This window comes from Pagrus pagrus (assembly GCF_965226575.1).
Source record: "Pagrus pagrus genome assembly, chromosome: 23".
In the NCBI taxonomy this organism is placed as follows: domain Eukaryota; kingdom Metazoa; phylum Chordata; class Actinopteri; order Spariformes; family Sparidae; genus Pagrus; species Pagrus pagrus.
In genome coordinates, this window is record NC_140205.1 from 13,751,794 (window position 1) to 13,774,009 (window position 22,216).

Sequence of the window (22,216 nt, forward strand, 5' to 3'; positions counted from 1 at the left end):
TGCCATTTGATGATGAATCATTGCCTTTCTTTCTTTTTAGGTCCATTTTTTTCTCCCCTTTTTCCTTCAGCACTCGCCTGAGTCTGTTCTCTTCACAGGAGCTCTGTAAGGATTTGCACTGAGAGATTGACACGGTGGATGATGAGCAGTACGATATTGAGGTGAAGGTGGCCCGGAATGAGAAAGAGCTACTTGTCTTTGTAATGGAAATGAACACAAGTTTAACTCTGTGTCAGATTTTTTATGAAAAGCTAACCGTACTTGTACTTTACCTGATATAACCTCCAGCCCCTTTGAAGATCCACTGATACGCTCTCATCTTAATCCCCCTTCCAAGATTATATCTATTTACGTCTCCAACCACACCAAAGTGAAATTATGATCTTGTATGCACTGCCTGAACTCGCAGGGAATCACAGAGATTGGTGTGAGAAGCCACGCGTCATGTCAGATTGTATTCTGGAGACTTTCTGATCTGCTCTAATCCATAAAAGGATACTTCATAAAAAGATACTCTGCAATCGCGCTGAATTTGCCTGCAACATATCCACATCGAACCTGAAGGAACCACACATTTGCTTTGGTGCTGATCGTCAGATCCAGTTCAGTATGGAAGTCCATATCCACCAGCTAAAGAAAGCAGAGGAAAACGTAACCAACAAACAAAGATTCCCACGGTAAATCACAATAGTGAGATCATCATTTCAACATTTATCCCATAAGTATGACTTTTATCTCATCATTTCTACAATTTATCTTATAATTATGACTATTTAAGATAATAATTTTGACTTTTCCTTTGATATTTATCGCATAATTTTAACTTTCTACTTCCTAATTTTGACATTTTATGCCATAATTCTGATTTCTCATCACATAATTTTGACCTTTCATCTCATTTATGACTTTCATCTCTTAATTTCGACTTTTCTATCTCATAATTCTGATCTTTATTGTCAGATTTTTGACCTTTTTTATCTCATTTAACATTTTCTATCTCATAATGAATAATTATGACTTTTTAGGATCACAATTTCGACTATCGATTTCATAATTTCTACTTTTTATCTCATAATTATTATTTAACATGGGAATGTTTTTTTCAGCAAGCTTCGTTATAATATTTTCTTTCTTTTCTTTTTAAAAGTTAATGACTTCAGAACGTGTTGGAACAACAAATTCACAGGATGCCAAACCTAAAGTGAGATAAACAGTCTGAGGACCACCTGGAAAAACCAGGTAGAAGTAGGAAGTGAGGCCACAGGCAGCTGTTCACTCTGCTTTCTTTTGTCATAGAAGCAAATGCTTTTGATTTGACTCATTGCTTGGCATTTTACAGACGCAGTCCATTATCTTCACGTTTTCCTCTTTAGAAACGAATTAAATAGCTGTTATATCTTCCATCACAGCCAATGATGTGACTCATTCTCCTGCCAGGTTCACTACACATTATGAGGGCTGTCATTGTGTGCAGAATAGATGTCCTTGTAAGCTCCTCGCTGTAATAAGAATGTCAACTCAAATGTGAAAGTGTGTGACAGTGAAACCCCTTGTAAAAAACACAATCATCTCGTCTCGTACAGGTAATTCATGCATGATATACCGTATGTTTTAAAATTACATTGTAATTCTCTACACAGGAACTCAGGAAGACATATTTTGCAGGGGCGTTGGTTTTGTTTCACAAATGACATAAGCAGGCGGTCTGGGGCTTCTCGCGCAAGAAATTCTGAGCATCAAACACTGTCTGTAATTTCCCAATTGATAAAATTCAAATTCAAATATCTCACACTGTCGACAAATTATATGCTGCCACATTTTTTGACGGTCTTTGGACAGCTTAGCAAGCTAGCAAGCTTAAATTCTGGACAGGCAACAATTGTAAAAGTAACTAAAAAATGTGACCTAATGTGGAAACATTGCTTTTGAGGTTACATCGTGCCACCACTGCCTTTTTCCCTCTGTGAGTTGCAATCTAGATAAAAGTCCTCCACACAAGCGCTCGTGTCCTAAATACTGAGGGACGTGTTCCCTGCATCCCCCCCAGAAGTCGACACCTTTGAGGGAATTAAGTATGACATTATAAAAATGGTTCACCGAAATTGTTAGAAGATGTAAAAACAGTTGTAGTAGAAAATAATTGTATTATATTTATATTTTCATATTAAATATCATATCTATTGCACAGTAAATAGTTGGTGAGTGTAACTAAATCAGCACCTTTAAAAACACAGCAAATCAGTCGTTGCTGGAGTTTAATGATCCCTGACCTTGGAAATTGCTTTAAAAAATATGTGCATTAGAGGAGCGTTGCCTCAGATTGTAAGACCGTCTCAATGCCTTCGAATGGTAGTGTGAAGGTTAACGCAGTAAATGGGATGTATATTGTATGTAGCTCAAGGTTACATCAATTGCACGGCGAAAAACCCGAATACAGTTGGTTTTACTTCATATTTTTTATAAATCAACTTAATCAACAGAATAAATGGTCGCAATGTACATGCAATTGTTTTGTCAGGTTACATTTTTTAGTTTCATGTTGTGACAACACTGTCTGGCTAGGTTTAGATACAAAACCCACTTTGTTAGGGTGAGGAAAAGATCAAGTTTTGTCTCAGAGTACATGCCTCAGTCGCCACACACACGGCAGGATGTGTCCCGCAGTCTCAACAAAGGTGCAAAATGTAAGAAATTGAGTTTAAAACATTCAAAAATGAACTACAATTATCAACAGAATGTGAATAAATAACAGTTTTGACATTATGCCAAAGATGTTAGCATGCAAACCATTCAGCTCCAGGCCTGAAAACCTCTTTCTGGAGTTCAACAGGTGGGCAGTTCTTACAGATTGCACCTTTCAAAACACCTGATTTTGTCGCCACAAACACCGCTGGAAATTATCACGAGGTCTCCTTAAAAATATCCAGTGGTTTCACACTTAGAAATGTTAAAACCCATTTCATACTGTTTTACTTGTTTATATGTGGCGGACCCTGCCACCTTTCTAGCTTCAAACAGTGTGCTGGGGACCTTATTTTCCTCTGAGAACAGCTTGATATTCACTTACGGAAAAATAAATATTTCTGAGTTTGTATTATTACCTCATTAATAATGTAAATATTACAATTCTGCGTTTGAATTCCTTCTAAGCGCTGGATTTTGTTTTATATGCAGTGATGGTATTGAAACACGCTCGTTCCCCTTTTGTGAAATTGCCCTCAATCTTACATTTGAGTCTGAACAAGAGTCTGAATCTACACACATCATCTTGACTGTTCTCCACACACAGTCAAGAACCTCTCGGTAATGAGGAGGACAAACGAGAGTGAAAGTGCTCAGATACTTCAGTCACATTAAAGGCCCTTGAGACATGGCCCAATCAGGTACCAGCTGACAGGACATGTGTACTGCAGAGTAACTACAGTGGGTATGATGCACATGAGTGCACTGGGAGTCTCTCTGCTGTTACTTACAGCCTTGTTTCCCCTTTCATACTGTTGGCTTGATTTTATCGGTAAAAGACAGCCTTGAAAGTATTTGAAATATATATATATCGATCTTCTTTAGTGCGACACACATGCGTCTGCAGGATAATATCTACTGTACAGTCTGAACTGCTGGTGGCAGTATAGGTCAGGGTGCCGACACCATAACAAATTAGGCGTCTGAGTCATACTTACAAATGTTCACTTTGTCATAATCTCCACCAGGGGCTGTCCAAGCATCACCCTCCATTCATCCGTTCATTCTTCACCGCATGGGGAAAGGGTTGCAGGGATGACAGCACACTGGCACGAGAAATTGCACTTGAGCCCGCTGGGTAATTAAAGAGAACTGGCCCAAAGATACTATGCAGCATATGTGTGCGGTAATTAAGCCAACTTTGGGAGGGATCGGTCCTCAGTGTTCAGAAAAAATACATGTTGTGACTGTATGTGTCAGAACTACATGTCCACATATAGAAAATATACACATGTGAAAGAGAAAACAGTTTCCTGATCCCGTTCTCTTCCTCATGTCATTCTGCTTTTTTTATGCTGAACAGATGGCCTTGTTGTGATTGGACACAGATGGGGTTTCCGTGGTAATATCAAACATCCCACACAATGTTATATTTGCCCCGGATTTGACTCCAAAGCAGAATTTCTTTTCTTTTTTGTCTGCTGCCGTCTCGTGTGTGTGTCAGCACGGCTTAGAGCGAAAGAAGCAAGAAAAAAGCCCCATAACAGCCCTCCTGCCATAAGCTGCTAATATTACAGTACAGCATGAAATGTCTCTGATAGGCTTTGGATTACCTCTCATGTATCAACCAAAGTCTTTAGCGGTGAGAGCCATCCAGTTACAGATATTTATCTTTTTATGTTTGTTGATGTGGCAGCGGCGCTGGGATTCCGAGGAGCCTCGCGGAGGTGTCATGGGAGTGATTCAGTTAAACATCTGTGATGGGAGGTGCCCACTTAATAACCTCAGTGACATCCTCTCTGCTCGCTCTTACTCACCCTGCTTGTTTAACCCTGCATCAAAGCCAGGTTTCTACATACATACTGTTGCATCTTGATGTGTTAAAGGCGCACTATGTAGTCTTGGGGAATACGTTTTAATGAGAATAAAAAGATCTTCACTAACACAAACACACAAAAAACCCACAATTGCATGCTGTTTTGTTTATATTTGGTGGACCCTGCCACCTTTCTAGCTTCAAACAGTGTTCTGGGGACCTGATTTTTCATCTGAGCAGCTTGTTTATTCAGTTTTGGACAAAATTAATATTTCTGAGTTTGAATTTCTTCTCCAAAACTACATAGTGTCCCTTTAATAAATAAGAAATCATCACTATTTTCATAGTATTTTCATTTAGACCTATTCCTCGTTTAATGGTAAACCGGCACTGAAAAGATGACCTAAATAGAGAAAAGACCAGTGACAATGATCCATTTATAGACATTAGGGGGATGCAAACTGTATATTTTTGGTCATGAGAGCACTTGGCAACGGACGCCGCCCGGTGAGAGTTACCAGATGGACTGGAAGCGACAACAAGTGCTTCCTTTTTACACTCGGTGTGTTTGAAAAGCTCTCGCACCTGACAGTGGGTTTACATTAGGAATGTTTAAAAGAGGCCTGAAGCTACAAATCTCTTTTCCATTGATGTATCTTTAACAGAAGAGGTGAATTGTATCTTTTCTAAGAGTAATGACGGACGAATGTAAAAACACCTCTCCTCATGAAGTTTAATGTGTGCAGCTCTACACCACCTCATGGGGATGCAGTCCAGAGCTACTTTGATGTCATGAAACGCAACATGAAAGACTTTTTCTTTTCTTTTTTTACCTTCGAACCACATTCTTCACATAAATGTATCAAGGCTAATTTTTTGACAAACACTCACATTCTCTTGACAACGTTCAACATTTGGTAAAAGTCAACAAACGAGGGATTCTGTGTTTGCTTTGCTTAGACTTATAGCTGGTGTGACGGAGTCCCCCAGGGACCCGTCCCAGGGCCCCTGAACATGTGAAAGAGTTAGAACATGAGCCAGGTGGGCCACAGCAAGGCTTTTAATCCCTGCCTGAGCCTCCTGCACGCTACGTGTAATTGATCGTTATAAATCATTGTATATGATGGAAATTAGCCGTGGAAAGGGGTCAGAGGGCTCAGTGCAGGGAAAGGATTCACATAAACAGCAGAGGCTCACATTTCATATGTTACAGTTACTCTTGCAGGGATCCACAATGTAATCCACCTTGATCTAATGTTGACATATATTAAAATTATGTACATTAAACAATTATAGTACCACTGTGTCCAAGTGTAACCTCACACAACCGCCAGAATAGCTGAAGACTCTCGCGCCCTGTCCAAACATACAAGGGGTTTTCTTAAAACAAAGCTTTTTCTGCATGTCCTGGCCTTTAATACATATGTAAAGAGGTTTTAGGTCACACAGAATCGACCTGCAGGAAAACTTTTTCCAGGGAAAAGATATTCAGGAACTCCATTTTCATTGGTTATGGCAGAAACTGAGATTTTTGTAAACTATGACAGGCGGCGCTGACGAGCAGGAAGTGTGATTAGAGTCGCTAAAGATATTCCAGTGAGATTTGCTCTGGCTCTTGATCTTTTGGACAAGTTATTATGGTGAGTGAAATCACAAAAGTTTGTGCTACGGCCCGACAACCCAGGTACCTCAACTCCTCCCCAGGGCTCTACCTCGCTGAGGGCAGGACTACAAGTTATCGACGCAGAGGCTCTGAAGTTTTGGTTATTAGCCTCTTTGAGACAGGAGATTTTTTAAGCGGAAACAATGAAGTAGCTGTTTCCTTTCATTTCCTAATTGGGCCTTATCAGTGAAGCATGATTGGCAAATGTGAACTGGGAGTATGTTATAATATTGGAGGTGTTTTAGTTTGTACACTGATGGAATGGATGTTATATCGTCTTTGTTCTGAAACACACCAATGGGCTTTGATAACACAGTGATTAAAAAGAGACAAAAAACGGCTGCTGACAATGTTTTAATAGAAATGGCATCATCAAGGAGGATTCTGGGAAGAACAGTCACGGTTCTCTGCCTCATTAATAGTATTTTTCTGGCCCTAATTCAAGGTGTTTTGGAGTTAGATTACCTGAACCCCTTAACCTTTCAACTAGCACCATCAGGTAAAAAAATCTAAACTGGTTTAAGACCAAATTCCTGCTAATCTTACCTGTGTTGAGCGCTGTGTAGCATAACCCGGCTAATCATCTGCATGTCAGCAGTATCAATGTAAGTACTTGTTGTTAGCATTTAAGTCAAAGCACCACTCTAAGTACAGCCTCACAGAACCACAAGCATGTTGACATTTACCTGTGTTTTGTATTAAAAGGCATTTACACTGGTAAAAATGCCTCTTTTTTTAATGCGACAATGTCTTGTATCCTTTACTCTCTCATGCCACAATCCCTCGCAGAGAGTTGGAGCCACAGATGGACACATCAGTCAGATATTCTCAGGATTATCTTATTGTTTGTCTGTGGAATTTGGCAGCCCAATAGCCAGTATCAAGTCAAACATGAAGCACACACCAGGGAAATAATCCAGATGTTTGCCGCTGCAGGTGTCTATCCTTTGTTAGCATTTTCTCCCTGAAAGTACACAGCAGAGAGGTACAGGAAGGAACAGGAGACAGATCCGACTGATAAAAGTCCTGGACTTTACCCAGTTTGCTGCAGGTATTTGGTATGCACATCGACCAGCTGTGACACCGAGAGATAGCAGATTGCGGTAGGTGTTTATCCGATTTACGTTGATGTCATCACTTTAAACAGAGAGATACCGAAATGTCCTACTTTTTCATTTCTCGTAAAGCAAACTTTTGTTTTCCTGAGCTATGATATTGCAGTTGCAGGATAACATATGGGACTTTCATCACTAACGATGATGCTTTTCTACAACTGAACGCAACTCTGAAGGCAAATCTCGTCCTCACCTCCAATGTCAGTTTCACGCAATATGGCAACATCGTTCTTTCATCTGATTTAAGGCAATATGATGAAATCGGAACATGTCAGAGGTTTGTTAAGAGCAATGTGCTGTTAAAACCATTATAATTGCTTCTGAGGTGTTTCATCTGATGTAACATTTTGAAGGTATATATGTCAGGTAGTAGGCAGTACGGATCTTTGTGGCCCGGGGCTCAGAAGATATGTGCATCCTTGATGGCTCGTGGAAAGCAAAAAGCAGCCAAGAGCCATAATGTTGTCTCAGAACGCGGACAATTATCCATATGTTTTCTGTGCTACCTCTTCTGGCACTAATGTGGTTAAGACTTATGTGGTAGTAAGTCCATTATAATGTAGTTAGGCTTTCAATAAAAGCAATCACGCAAGGCCACAGCCCTGAGGAGGCTGAGGCCGAGGTAAACACCTGAGCTCATGCTTTGAATACAGCAAGAGAGCCGAGTGTAAGGGCATAACTATAAACACACCGCAGCCAGAGCATCATTTTTAGCAATCAAATTATGTCATGAAGTGATTTTGCAGCCGAGGTAGTGCAGGTTTTTGTTGCCAAGACGTTGTTTGCAAACTTGAAAGCAAATCTGAAAGAAACCTGCATGAAGAAGGATGACAGGTTTATCTTAAAATACATCATTTTTCAAAGGAATGAAGATAAACGCATTTTCAGATTTGTTCAGAGCCCTCCGATGCCTCCATCCACTCCGTCTTTGTCTCTCCCTTCTCCATGCAGCAGGCACGCCACACACACTCTCACACACTCGCACATGCACGCAATCAACAGACCGCGTTTATTTTCACTTTATCTTTTTAAAAAAAAGAAAAAAAACACATGCAAAAGAGCAGCGGCGCATATGGTGCTCATTTCTGCACCGGTGGCCTAATGCTCTTAAGTTCATTCTTTGTTCTGAGCATCATTGTTTTAAAGGGGAAGACAAAGCGGAGCAGTGTCTCCACGCTGCTGTTTCGTAGTAGGAAAGTAGAACACTGCGCCTATTGTGTTCGTCACCTCCTAACTTCCTGCATCCTTACTGAAATTGCTGACAGACAAAAGGTCACAAATAACAGGGCTGCATGTGGTGCAGAGAAGCAAACATGACACCACACTTTTATCAATATCCTCGTATGAAAGAAGTGACGCTGAAAGTAAAGTCATGGCTGCAGCTGCTATTGAAGAAACTTAGGAATATCATGTTTTTTTCTTGGAATCTAGGGGTTTATGCAACAATTGTAGAATTAAAAACATAAAAGGTGAGTATTAAAGGCTGACATTAGCTATTTAGCCCATTAGCAGTGCAGCTAGCGGTCCAGATTGCATGTGTTTACACCACTAGCAAGGGAGTTTTTGCCTGGGACTGGCCTGGGGCTAGCTGGTTAGCATGCTAACTTCTATAGATATCTCTCCAACACAATACCTAGACCCATAACGTCAAAACTGTAATACTTCACGCTCTGATTGTAACTTTAGTTCATCTTTGAATGTTTTCCACTAAAATTCTTACATATTGCACCTTTAGCATTAGTACGGTTAACGAGCTAGCATCTGTATTTCAAAAATGTATGATGACCAGTCAATCTTTGCAAATACCAGAACATTTACTGCTGTTCTGAAGGTATTTTCAGAATTAAACTCTTTCAAAGGTCTTTTCCATGTTGCAACTTTATTTTCTATCCACATAGCTGTATTCTTTTTAGCCATGTTAGCATGTTTCAACAACTAATGGCTGGTCTGTCATTAGATTTCGTGCACACATTTATTTCCCATTCAGGAATAATTGTACCATTAATTACTTGGTCATTAGTCACCATGAGGTCAACATTTAGTCAAATACTTTGATTTATGACCAAATTCCCAGCTAACATAACCAACAGTCCCATTAGCCTCAGCTCTTCTTCGTGTTTTGTTCTTATCAGCAAATGTTAGCATGCTAAATATCAGCATGTTTTACAATTTGCTTTGCGTATTACCCGACATGCTCTCTCTCCGAACAGTATTGCAGCTTGATCAGTGGCCTCAAGCCTCTGACTTATACGTACACCTTCAGCATCAGTTTTGCACGTGAAGGGCTCCGAGGTCAAGTTGGCAAGAATACGTAATAGGCAACATCCAGTTTTAGGTACCTAAACTACTGTTAGGTTCGGAAAAGATCATGCTTTGGGTTAAAATAACTATGTTGAGGTCATTTACATCATTTATGTACGTTCACTTACAGTATCTTGGTCACAAACGGGACACAAACCCCAGCCTCTGGAGGAAAAGTCCAGTGTATGACCTGTCCAATCACCCAGACCAGCTCCCACTACGACTGCACTGGAGGGGCGCCAAGAAGTGACACTAGCAGGGTAACTATAGCTTCAAACTACAAAGCTTAGGACCACTGACCAGGCTGCATGCATGCTTTATTACCAACTGTTCACAGAAGTTGTTGCATGCTATTTGATAAGTTCCTTGCTTACGGAGTTTGGAGGGCAGCTGTCTGACTGATGGACATTGTATCCAAACCAAAACCGACATTTCTCGCACTTTCACATGAATAGTGGGGTATTTGTTTGATTTATTTATGACCTGTCAACAAGACATTTTCTGTCATGTGACTCTTTTATATTGTTTTTTCTCAGTAGCTTTAGTTAAACCAAGCTATATTTCTCCCCGGGGTAGCTTTGCTGCAGTTCAAAGTCTGTCAGTGTGAAATAATTGGCAGCTTCTAAAGCTATACTTTCAAAGAAGCTTCCCTAACACTGGTTGTAATGTGTGTGAGAGCTCAGGAGTGCCGTACCAGAGTGCACTCTGCCTGCATGGGTGTCTTGACAACTGTAGCAACTGATTTAAGCTGAAAATGTCAGATCATCGAGGAGATTCCAGTATTGATTAACGCATCAGACCGCCATTCAATCGAGATCTGGCACGGGGTATAAATCTAATTGTGTCTTTAACTACAGAAGAACGTATAATGTCGTTATCTCGAGATATAAAGCTCATTTTCTCGTGATAACAGACTAATTTATCTTGTTATCTCAAGAAAACAAGAGATAGTTGAAGATGATTTATCACACGAAGAACATTGGTTGCAGTCACATCACATTATACAGTTTGAGTTATCACCATGAATCATGACACAGTCAGCATTTTCATGTGTCAGTATAAGAAAGCTGGAAACATGCAAACATGGTGAGACGCAAAACATTTCTATAGACAAGCTATCTGATTTGTAAGCAGTGTCTCGGGAGAGCTGATCTGATTGTATGTGCGTCTGGTAGATCTGTCCTACATGGTCAGTTTCAGTTTGTGTTAGACACTGATTGCAGTAGACTAGTAATGGGTTGATCAAGAGTGCACTTCTTCATCTGATATTTTCAGCTCGAATCATTCGCTACTGTTGTCTAGACTCTATCTAAAGTATGCATGCGAGCGCAGCACTCCTGATGTCTGATAAACATTGTAAGTGACCTTTTTGTTTTCTTGGCGATAACGGGTTGATATCTCAATCTGGAGATAACAAAACCCATTTTCTCAAGATGAAAACATTAAAGCTGCTGTAAGTGATGGATTTTTAATTAAATGTTAAAGAGTTGTGTATTCCATAACGCAAATGTCATCAGTAACAGATTACCCTGCACAGACAGCAATATTGTAAAGTAACTTATTACTTTCAAATGAAAGTAACTAGCCCAACACTGGTAGCGACATTATTGAAACTATATGTGCAAACCGCAACTTCTGTCACCATTAAAGGAGCATTATGTAGATTTAGGGACTGATATTTTATACCTAAACAAACTAAATAAACAACCTCTCTTTGTTTTCATGACTAATTAAACTGAATAAACAAACGCAACGAGCTTAAAGGACAACACAGCTTCATACTGTTTCACTTTGTTTATTTGTGGCGGACCCTGCCACCTTTCTAGCTTCAAACAGTGTTCTGGGGACCTTATTTTCCTCAGTAACAGCTTGTTTATACATATTTTATATACATATTCATGAGTTTGTAATACTGCCTCATTAATATTGTAAATATTGAAATTCTGACACAGTGCCCCTTTAAAGTAAGTCACAACAACATGATGTAACAATGGGGACATGTTTTATATTTTATCTTGATGCTTTGTTGTATTGTGGGACTTTTTCACCCTCAAATACAACACCAACATCTCTCCTCCTGGGATACTTAAAGGGTCAGTTCACCCAAATTACCACTAAACTTTATATTTTCTCTAAATCTCAAGTGCTATCTTTCCACCCAGATAGTTTTAGTCCATTGAATTTAATGCTTTCGTGCTTTCTGCTGAAGAAACAGTGAAGTCTGCTGAGATTTGCATCTCCATTGTGCTGGGAGAAATCTCCGAGAAGGCGTAGGTCTCTCTTACAGTCATAAATGTCTATGATTATCACTTGTAACCTCTTCTGTTGAGTTACCACCACATTAACATGGAGGCATGCAGGCCTCACTGACTGACTTGCCTGTGAGCAACACAGCCCTCCTTTTTTTTTTTTTTTTTTTTTTTTTCTTTTGCTCAAGATTAACATTTCATCTGATCTCTCCTGACAGATGATTTTCTTTTCAGAGGCCCCCTGAAGGATAACCAAAAAGAGGCACTTTCTGCCTACAGTCACTTTCGCTTTTTGGGGAGTTTTCGCACAAGTTGTTCGCAGAGCTGACACTTTTCATTTGGACTCGGGCAGACAGGGCTTTCTGTAAACCCTGTGTGGGTGCAGCTCAGCGATTTAAAGAGCAGACTGGAGCTGGACTGAACTGAGCCAAGAGTAGATGTGCGATTATGTCTTAAAGGGAGGGGCTTGAACTGGTATTCAGTTTGGTTTTCATCACTGGAGTGTAAGTGGAGGACCGACTGCAGACTGGCTCCCCTCTCCTCTCCTCACACTCGACTCGACAGCTCTACTTTGTCCCGGTAAGATCCACAGGTAAGCGCGTAAAACTCCTGAGCTCTCCGTGCGTAAAGAGCGACTTCGTGACGCACTGGATGAATAAGTCCGGTGCTTTTATGTGTTCATGTGGCGATGGGAGATGATCCGTGCGCATGGGCTGCTGCTGCTGCTGCTGCTGGTACTTTTCAGGATATGTTGGCTGCGAGCCGCTCCCCTCTTTGTGCGCTTTTACGCCGCTAAAACGCAAAGTAAACTCGCGATTGTGAGCTGGGAAAAAACTTTTCTATGGAGGTGGAGGATTGAGGCTGTCATGTAAATGTTTAGTTAACCGCGGGACGAAACAAAGAAAAAAAAAAAAAGTCCAGACCCTGCAATGCGCGCACAGTCCTGCAGGGCGAGGGGGTGAAACGCTGAACCTGAAACAACTCAGAGCTGGAGGGGGAATTTAACGTTGACATCACTTTCTTTTTTTCCTTTTTTTTTTCAAAAATCATTGCATCCTTCAAACCCCTGAAGGAAAGCTGTGTTCTTGAACTGCACAACCTGTTGAGATCTGACATGTGGTAGGTGTGCAGAGTTGGCTATAAGCATAAGAATGGGCCCCATATGGCCACCAGCACACCACATGCTCCTCCACAAGATCAGGTTTGACCATAAGATCCTGCTGAGATACAGACTGTGACTGGTGTCAGAACTTAAAGGTGCACTATGTTGTTTTGGGGAAGAAAGAGAAAGAGCTTCATTGACTGATTTATTTACTTTTTATGCCAAAACAAACAAACTTTTTGTTTTCATATCTGAATAAACTGAATAAACAAAGTGACCTTAAAGGACAACACAATTCCATGGCGGACCCTGCCACCTTTCTAGCTTCAAACAGTGTTCTGGGGACCTTATTTTCCTCTAAGAACAGCTTGTTTATTCAGTTATGGGAAAACAAAGTTTGTATTATTCCATCATTAATACTTTAAAGATCATAAATCTGAGATTGGATTTCTACATACTGCCCCTTTAACCACATCCTGCATCTCCTGCAGACAAAGCCACAGGGCAGCCCTGCCTGATGAATCCACTTCTCGTTGCATCAAGGTATCACATTCTTCGCAATCCCACCAGGCCCGAGGCGAACGGCTCTCCTCCGCTCTCATTGTATTTGAGTTGGGCAGCCAGTCTTTTGATCGCAGCTTTATTACATGGCAGTATCTGTGAAATGGAAGCATGGAAAATGGGGAGAGGGTGGAGGGAGGCTGCTGCAGAAGGTAGATCTGTAGGTTCTCTTTCTTTTCCCAATGCTTTTCGGGGGCCAGAGACAGCACAGTAATTGCCCATGAAACTGTATCTGATAAGTTGTGCAGTGTTTGGAAAACACGTGGAGAATGTCCTCCATTCCTTATAAGGCGCAGGCCCGACCTGGTGACAGGTGATTGGAATAGTCTCTGGAATGTGGTGCAAACAGTCCTCTGGTACACTGGGCCCAAACAGTCTGATGTGACCCGGCAGCCCTGTCAGATGAACCACAGTACACCAGCATGGACACCGGCTGATATGTTCAAAATGATTTATTAAGTTAAAAGTTATTATTTAAACGTTTAGGTTGGTTCATATTCATACAGCTAACAATAAGGGGAGCAAAATTCAACAGTTTATAAGTTAGTTTTAGCTAGGCTATTTCAACTGTTTATCCATTAGTTTTAGCTAAATAGCCTATGTCAACTTACTTTTAGCTTTCAACTGTATCCATTACTGTGCTAACTAGCCTGTTTCAACTATTTATGTATTACTTTTAGCTACATTTCAACCATTTATCAATTAGTTTAATGAATTTTCCTATTTAGCTTTCAACTGTATTCATTACAGAGCTAACTAGCCTATTTAGAGAGTAAGCCTATTATTTCTAGCGCTTTAAGTTGTTGTAAACCATTTTCCACTACTTTTAGCTTTTTCAACATTTTACCGATCCTTTCAGCTAACCATTTCAACCATTTATCCGCTACTTTTGGCTAACTGCTTCGAAAAAATTCACCCAAAAATGATAACTCACTCCCTTATCTACTCACCGTCATCTGGATGGAAAGTTGGGTGAAGTTTTTTTTAGTTCACCAAACATTTCTGGAGCCTCACAGCAAAACAGCGATGCAGCATTTGTCCGTTGAAGTCTCTGGAAGCCCTGACATCCCAAAGACAATATTAACACCTTCATTAGAGCTTGTGCACTCGCTTCAGATGGGTCGAGCGCTAATGCTTTTGGCATAGCAACTACATTAAAGATTTTGGCTTTAAAATGGGTGTATATAACGTCTTTTCAAATCAATTTGGGATCTTAGGGCTTCCGTAGACTTGGATTACGCCATTTCACATTTCAAAACAAGTCCTATCTACTTCAGTTTATCAAGGGAAAGCTGCAACGCTGTTTAGCTGTAAAACTCCAGACATGTTTTGTGGACGACAGAGCTTCACCTGACTTTTCTTCAGCATGACGTGAGTAGAACATTTTATTTTTGGGTGAACTTATCCTTTATCCATTGGTTTTAGTTATTTGAACTGTTTATCCTTACTTTGAGCAGTCATGTTAATCTGTTTACCCATTACTTTTAGCTAATTAGCCTTTTTCAGATTACCTTTAGCTATGTATTTCAACTGTATCCATTAGGCTACTGAATCAAGGCTACTACAGGCTACTACTAGCTTGTTTAGCCAACACTTATAGTTGTTTCCATCATTTACCACGACTTTTTCACCATTCAACCACTCCTTTATTCAAACTACTACAATCATGTATCCGTTACTTTTGGCTAACTGGGCTACTTAAACTGTTTATCCTACTTTTAGCTAGCTAATTTAACCATCCATGCTTTACTTTTAGCTAGCTATTTTAACTGGTTATCCAGCACTTTCAGCTATTAAAATGTATCACAACTTTTGCATTTTTCGTCATTCATACTTTAAGCTAACTATGTCAGTGATTTATTCATCGCTTTTAGCTGTTTAAACTGCTCACTCGCTAACTAGCCTAGCCCACTTTTCACACCCTCTCAATGGCACCATGTTCATGAGTTACAGTTGACTCAACATGTTTGTAATCAATCATAATTTAGTCAAATTGGGCTACCCTAGCCCATAGCAGCTGTAGAAGTGGATAAAAAGCAACCTTGGAGTTTTTTCACACGCATATACGCTCTCCCACAGCTATTTTTGGGCTGAAACACACACACGGAAAAAACTTCAGGCTTTACACTGAAATGCATGTAGTGCTTTGTAGTGTACTTAGAAGGGGATTTTATAATTGGCACGATATGATATGGGTGCACAAGAATCTGGAGGTAATTGCACAGAGTGATAACAGGGGTTTGGCAGTGTGGGGCGAGAGCCAGGGCCAGGGTTAGGGCTGGGCGGGCAGGATGTAGGGAACACTGCCATGCATTTCCGGAGTCTGGCTCTGGACTGCACAGTGCGGTGAAAGCTTCTAGTTACTGTACGCTGGCTCTCCCTCTCTCCCTCTCTCCGTCCCTTCTCTCATACACTTGATCAAAGTTAAATGTTGGAGCAGGTAATTATTTTCCCCTCGTTCTCGTCGCGATCAGCATGTGTCGAAGCGTGTTTGTGTCTTTGTACTGTTATGAGTTAACATTCGTGCAGAATATGTGGGTGCTTTGTTATAGTTTGATCCTAGATACTCATAATCCAGCACGGTATCAGGTTCCAAAGCAAGAATCCAGAGTTTCCTTGCAAGGCAATAGTTTCTTACCACCACTGAGCGAAGGCAGCCAACCAAGTGGCAAACTGAATTTGAATAGAATGGAAAATTGGCAGAGGCAATATTTTTAACACACATGATCAGATCGTTCTGTTCTTTTTTTTAATAGATGTTTACCTATACTGTGTTCGGTGTTACGGTTTTTCCAAATGTGGTTACGTTTCCAGTGATTGCACGCTGACATGTCCGTCCAAACATACATTGTTTCTGCACAGCAGGTGCCAGAGCTATTTTCTGGTTTCTTCTCTGAACGGATCACTGAAACTATGTCAAGCAGGTTTCCTGTGTTCTAGTCTCTTTTGCCACATGGTTTAATTTGTGAGTTTGAGATATCGATGCCACCAACCACAAGGCGAAATGACCGCTCTCTCTGTCATCCATGGCGTCCTTGTCATCAGTGTCCACCAGTTGCCTCAAATAAAGAAACTTTAGGTTTTAGGTTTGTGTCTTCTGGACAACAGCAGGAGTAGGACAGGGTTCAGCTCATTTCCAAGTGATTGTGATTGACGTGCAGCCAGCGGCTCATGGGACTCAGGCCCTGGACTGGAGCCCCACAGCGTAGTCGTTCTGTTCCCCCTCGCCTTTGAATTCGATAGCATGTAATTTGAATGTGCTGCATCCAGAACCGCACACTAAGTTGTATAATATGGTGAGCTTGCATGGACGGGTAGTTGGAAAGAATTCTTAACTCTTTCACCGGGTAACGACGGTCAACAAGGGCTGGTCGTGCTGCTTAATTGCTTGTGAAGTCGTTTGAGGGCATGAAACCTTAGATGATGTTTGTTTAGGTTGTGGAAAACATGCAGTCAGGACTTTTTTCAGGTATCTGTGATATAAAGTCAGAATTCCTCTCCCTGCGGAGCCGACTTGGAAAAGTTCTGTAGGGGAGTGTCCACGGTGTTCTTGGATGTTCTGGCATTTGTTCACTGCTCAATTAGACTCTGGTCGTCTCTTGGGTGATGGAGAATGCTTACTCTTATCCCCCCAACGCCTCCTCTAGTCGACCCCCGCCTTTAGCAGATACACCACCAAATTCAGTCTTTATAATCAAACTGCATTTACAAAGCTATTTTTAAGCCACAGATCCACGAACATCGATCCTCCTCCCAGGATCTTCTTCTTCACTTCACTTCTTTGCAAACTATTTCCCAAACTTTGATTCTCCTGACTCGAAGCAGTCATGTGGGCATGAACGAACTGTGTTTGAATTCCTCTGGGCTTTAGTCACACTCTGATGAAGACGGTTTGTTAGATCAGCCTCTCGCTTGTGTCGTTTCTCTGACTTTAAAGTGCTATCACTCAAGGCCAGATTGCCTAATAGTCAGCGTGGCATGTCGGTGTTGATAATTGGCATATTGGCCCACCATCTGCCGGTTGCCAGATGCCAAGCTCTGCCAGAAGTTTCATAGCTATAAAGGGAAAAAAAATATATTCTTTGCCCTCTAACTGATGATTTAATTCATGTGGCAGCCTCGCTTTATATCTTAAAAGGTAAAAATCTCCTCTCTGACTCACGTGATCTGCATTTCATGGGGTTTTTTGTGGATGATTGATTGTGCGAGAGTGAGGTCAGCGCTCCTCAGCAGCGCTTCTGATGTCATCCTACAAAGATGCATGTTCTCCCCTTCGTTCCCCAAAGCAGAGCTATTCGGAGAAGCGTACAGCGCTTTTAAGAGGGACATTTAGCCTTTGGGCTTCTTCTCATCTGATAAAACAAGCACAGGAAATGTCTCTGTTAGCTGATTGGCCTTGTGTTTTCCTTTGGCGTCCTCCCACTGGGACTTCAGACATGCACAGAGTGTCCCTGTGGCAGAGAGAACCACCTTGCTCGTCTCTCACCTAACAGCTACATTAACTTTCCCGTCGCCTCTGTCCTTTTCTTTAACACCAATCTATTCTACCTTAGCCCGTTTCTCCCCAAAAAATAAATGATTACTATAACGTTCATTCTCACTTCGCTCTGCCTCTTCTCTCCGCCAGCTTTCCATTATCCCCCCCCCCACCTCCCCGTCCTCTCTTCACCTCCTCCTCCCTTCTCCTCTCAGCCTCTCGTCTTCCTCCCATAGCGTCCCGAAGCTAAACAAATATGGCTAATCAAGAGCCTGTCAAATCACCTTTTAAAAGTCCCATATTTTAGGGTAATGGGGAATTAAGGGAACGAGGAGGTAATAAGGTGATGTAAATCCCAGCGGCGTGTGTGAAAAATACCACTGAGTGTAAACACATGACCGGTGAGGTCATGTGTTTACACAGTTAGCGAGGTTAACCGCTCTATGAATTGCACAGGGGGAAACAGACAGGGCAGTGTGTAGGTCAGTTATAGGCCTGTTGGATTTATGCTCGTGGCTACGGAGGTGGCGTGTGTGCTGAAGTGTGTATGGCGAATGTGAAGGACGGCCTGGAGAGTCCACGTTGGACGGCTGCCATCATGGGAGTGAGAACTGGCGAGAGCAAGATCGGGCTCGTATGTGGTAATGATGGAAGTGAGGACTTACCTCATGCACATAAAACAATCACTGTGTCCTTACATGGGTATTCACATGAGTCAGACCTCTACTGTAATTGTTTCATTCTTTGGACGGGCTTCAAAGTTGAGAGCGTTTTTTTTTATTCTAACTGAGTTCTGATCATGTTAATATTTATTTAAAGTCTTGGTGTGAAATCTGAGCAGAATACCATGTTCTCAGATGGTTTCACAACTTAGTGATATTTTTTTGGTGTTGACTTATGATTACTTTGGCCGTTCAGTCTGCCATTAATTTTCTTGATTAATCACTTAATTGTTTTGTCCGAATAATGTCACAAGGTTACGTATTTAAAATACGTTTGATCCAATGAACAGTCTGAAATCCAAAAAAATACAATCAACTATAGTGAAGAACAACTTTGAGGTGGTGGAACCACAACACGTTAGCATTTTTTGTTTTCATAGTGAATTAAACCTGCATTGACTAGGTTTCCAGCTAGTTAGCTCAGTTAGCCGTGCAGCTAGCGGTTAGACTGAGAGCTCTGAGACCAGGGGAGTGCTAGTGTTTACACCACTGTTAGGATTTTTGAGACCAGGACAGGTCAGGGCTAGCTGGTTAGCATGTTAATTTAGGTATATATATCTCTGAAACACAATACATTGTAATATTAAAAACTGCTAATTTTCACTTTCTGTCTATAATTTGTTGCATTTTCAACTAAAATTCTTACATATCGCCCCTTTAAAGGTCCATATTGTCAAACAACAAACCATTCAGGACTCATTGTAGGATAATGTGAGATGAGGGGTGTTCAGTTAGTTGTAATCTGCAACGTCACCGTAAGATGCCACTATAAAAACTACGCACCGGACCCTAAAACTAAAACAGTAACATTGCGGCCAGGAAAACAAAAACACAGAGCTCAAAGACGCTAAAATGTTCTTTAGAACCGATGGGAACTGTATTAATTGAGAGACCCCTGGTGGCAGAAATTACATACTGTGCCTTTAATTGACTCGCTTCATCACTAAATAAAACTTAATTTGATCATAATGCTTCTCAAAGCTCTCTCCGTCAGGTATCTTAAGTCAGACTTTGCACATGTGTCTCATAGCGAGGCACGTTGTTTGAAATGGTCCGCATCCATCTTTCCCACCCGGATAAGCCAGTCAGGCAGCAGCACAGTCTGAGGTCTGCGTCAGGGCTGCAGTCGGGAGCAGTGGTAATTGTTTAAGAGTGCATTTATAGAGTGTACTCTTTGTGCCTCCTAATCAGAAGCATACTCAGGCATTTACATATGAGCCTCCGAGGATTGCTCAGGAATGCATTACGAGCGAGACAGGAGGACGGGAGGGTAAGAAAGTCGGTTCTAGTGGGCCATTTCTTTCCACTTCACATGTCGCTGCCCTGTTGAGAGGGGGTAAGATAAGTGATTAAGGCTCGAGATCAAAAGCACAGACTGGCTGATGCAAAGTGATACACCAGTAACAAATGTAGCATATGCATCTACAGTTGTGCTTTCTGTAGTTTTTTAAAGACATCGATACCAACGATTTCTCAAAAAAGTAGAAATCCAATGCCCTCATCTCCGTCTGCCTATCTGAGACCTTTATAGATTAGATCTGTTTTTGTGGATCCATTTCAGCACACATTAGGTAATTTGTCATTTTTTTCTCTCTGTACTTTTACTCGGGTCTGGCAAGGGGACAAGGAGAACAAAAATATGGCTTCAGAAAACCATTTTAATCAGACGGTGCTCCGCAGGGACAGAGGCTGGCATAGGAGAGCTCTTTACCTCATCAGAGCTCTGCCAGTGGTGATTGGGAGAAACACTCAGTCAGGTTTTTATTGAATAACCCCAGCTCTGTACCGGAGGGGCTTTACTGTAATAGAGCAGCGCTACGGCCGCCGAGGTGACAGCCAAATGGTACTTATTAAACTAAGGGATGATTCATACTATATGCCCTACTGCAGTTTAACCTTGTTGGAGGCTTACGCTTTGACTTTAATACCCAAGTCCAGTCACATTTTTCACGACTGAGATACATATGCGTACGATTATCCTCTGATCAGACAGCAAGGTTCACACATTTAAGAAAAAACACATGAACAGTTATTTAATGCAGACAGTAATTTCATTCATTTTTCTATTTAAGTTGTAATATCCACTGGTGTGTGCAGAGTGGTTCTCATCAAAGCTTTTTCTTGGATATGCACGTTACCGGGGCACCTCGACAGGAATAATAGCTGCGGGTCCCCTCGTCTCCACGTATTTACCCAGTACACAGCTCTCTGCACAAATTGAGCATGACGTCTAATGGAGTGTGAGTGTGGATTAATTACCCCCGTACTTAGACTAATGGCTCCTTCTCTTCTGATTAATGATGACACATGTCACACGGAGGAGGGCACAGCTGAAACATGGGAACAGTTTTATGTCAAAATGAGATATGTGCCATTTTAATATTACGGTGTTTACTCTGAAAGAGTCTGATGATATGAAAACACTCGTGGTGTTAAATACTGTTTAAGTCACAAGTCAGTCAGCGTGATTTACTGCTAATTCTCTAAAATGGCAGTGCGTAAAGATAACAAGGACTGTCCTGTCTACCCTTTTTGGGCCTTTGCTATACTTTCTTCAAACTTTCGGCCATTATTTACTCATATACTTCGCTGTCAGTGTAATTATGAGTCTAATGAGAGACGAGGACAGGAGGGGAAACAGGAAGGGCTTTGAACATCTGGTCGTGCAAACTCAGGAGTTACAGCACAGTGAAGGAAATATTAACAATAAACCTGCATAAAAAGAGCTAACAACACAATGATTTGACTACATAGCCTACTCTACAACAGTAGTAGCACAAAAATCAAGGAAAAAATGATGAAGTAAACACAATCAACAGTATAGTAGTTTAGCCTGATTTGGCTTTATTTATAGGGGGTGCACATAAATTGAAGCACAATCTGTAATTAGGTGTTAAGGATGCTGGAGGGATCTGCTTTGAGCAAAACGGTCTAAAGTGCATTTGTTGATGGTTCATTGGATCACATGTTGAAGATGGTACAGATGCACTAGAGCGCACAGGAGGGATGGGATGGGGGTGCCCATTCTGGCTGGCCTCATTAAACCTGCCTTAATGAGAAACAAAACACCCAGACGCCCCCCCTGGAACAATGGGTTCTTGTTATCAAAGAGTCTGTGTCCCGTGTATGATGGAGTCTGGCTTGCGTCCCGGCAGATTTTTCATGAGGCTCAGTGTGCCTGAGTCGAGCCCCGAGCCCCGCCGTGCCACTCACGTCTGTGACAGCCACCTGGGAGACCACCTTGGAAAATGGGCCCCTATTAGTTCAGGTTAGACTTAATGACCAGTAATGGTACACCGGCCAAGCCAAACTGTGCAGAAGGGCTCCGGGCCGGCCGAAATGAAATACCAGTCACTCAAGCTCTGAACATAAACACAAGGTGGGTGGTGGGTGGGGGTGAATAGGTACGTCTGTAGGTGTGTGTCTGTGTGTATGAAGGAGCTCTGACACGAATCTATGTGTTTGAGCGCAGAGTCGACCCACATGGAGGAGACAGGTTTCGAGCGTGAGGAGATGGGTGAACCCCCA

The 22,216-nt window shown here is 41.5% G+C and overlaps 1 protein-coding gene across 12 annotated transcripts in view; it reads left to right on the forward strand.

The window, feature by feature from the left end:
• Positions 1 to 12,137: 12,137 nt before the first annotated feature.
• cald1a (caldesmon 1a) overlaps positions 12,138 to 22,216 on the forward strand; it is a 59,746-nt gene continuing 49,667 nt past the window's right edge. For 2 of the 12 annotated variants that reach the window (XM_084346498.1, XM_084346499.1), the window contains exon 1: positions 12,205 to 12,418. The gene's annotated coding sequence lies outside the window, so the exon portion shown is untranslated. Of the gene's footprint in view, positions 12,419 to 14,757; positions 14,861 to 22,216 lie in introns of those variants that run through there. The other 10 variants (XM_084346496.1, XM_084346506.1, XR_014621596.1 and 7 more) reach the window with 10 other exon arrangements.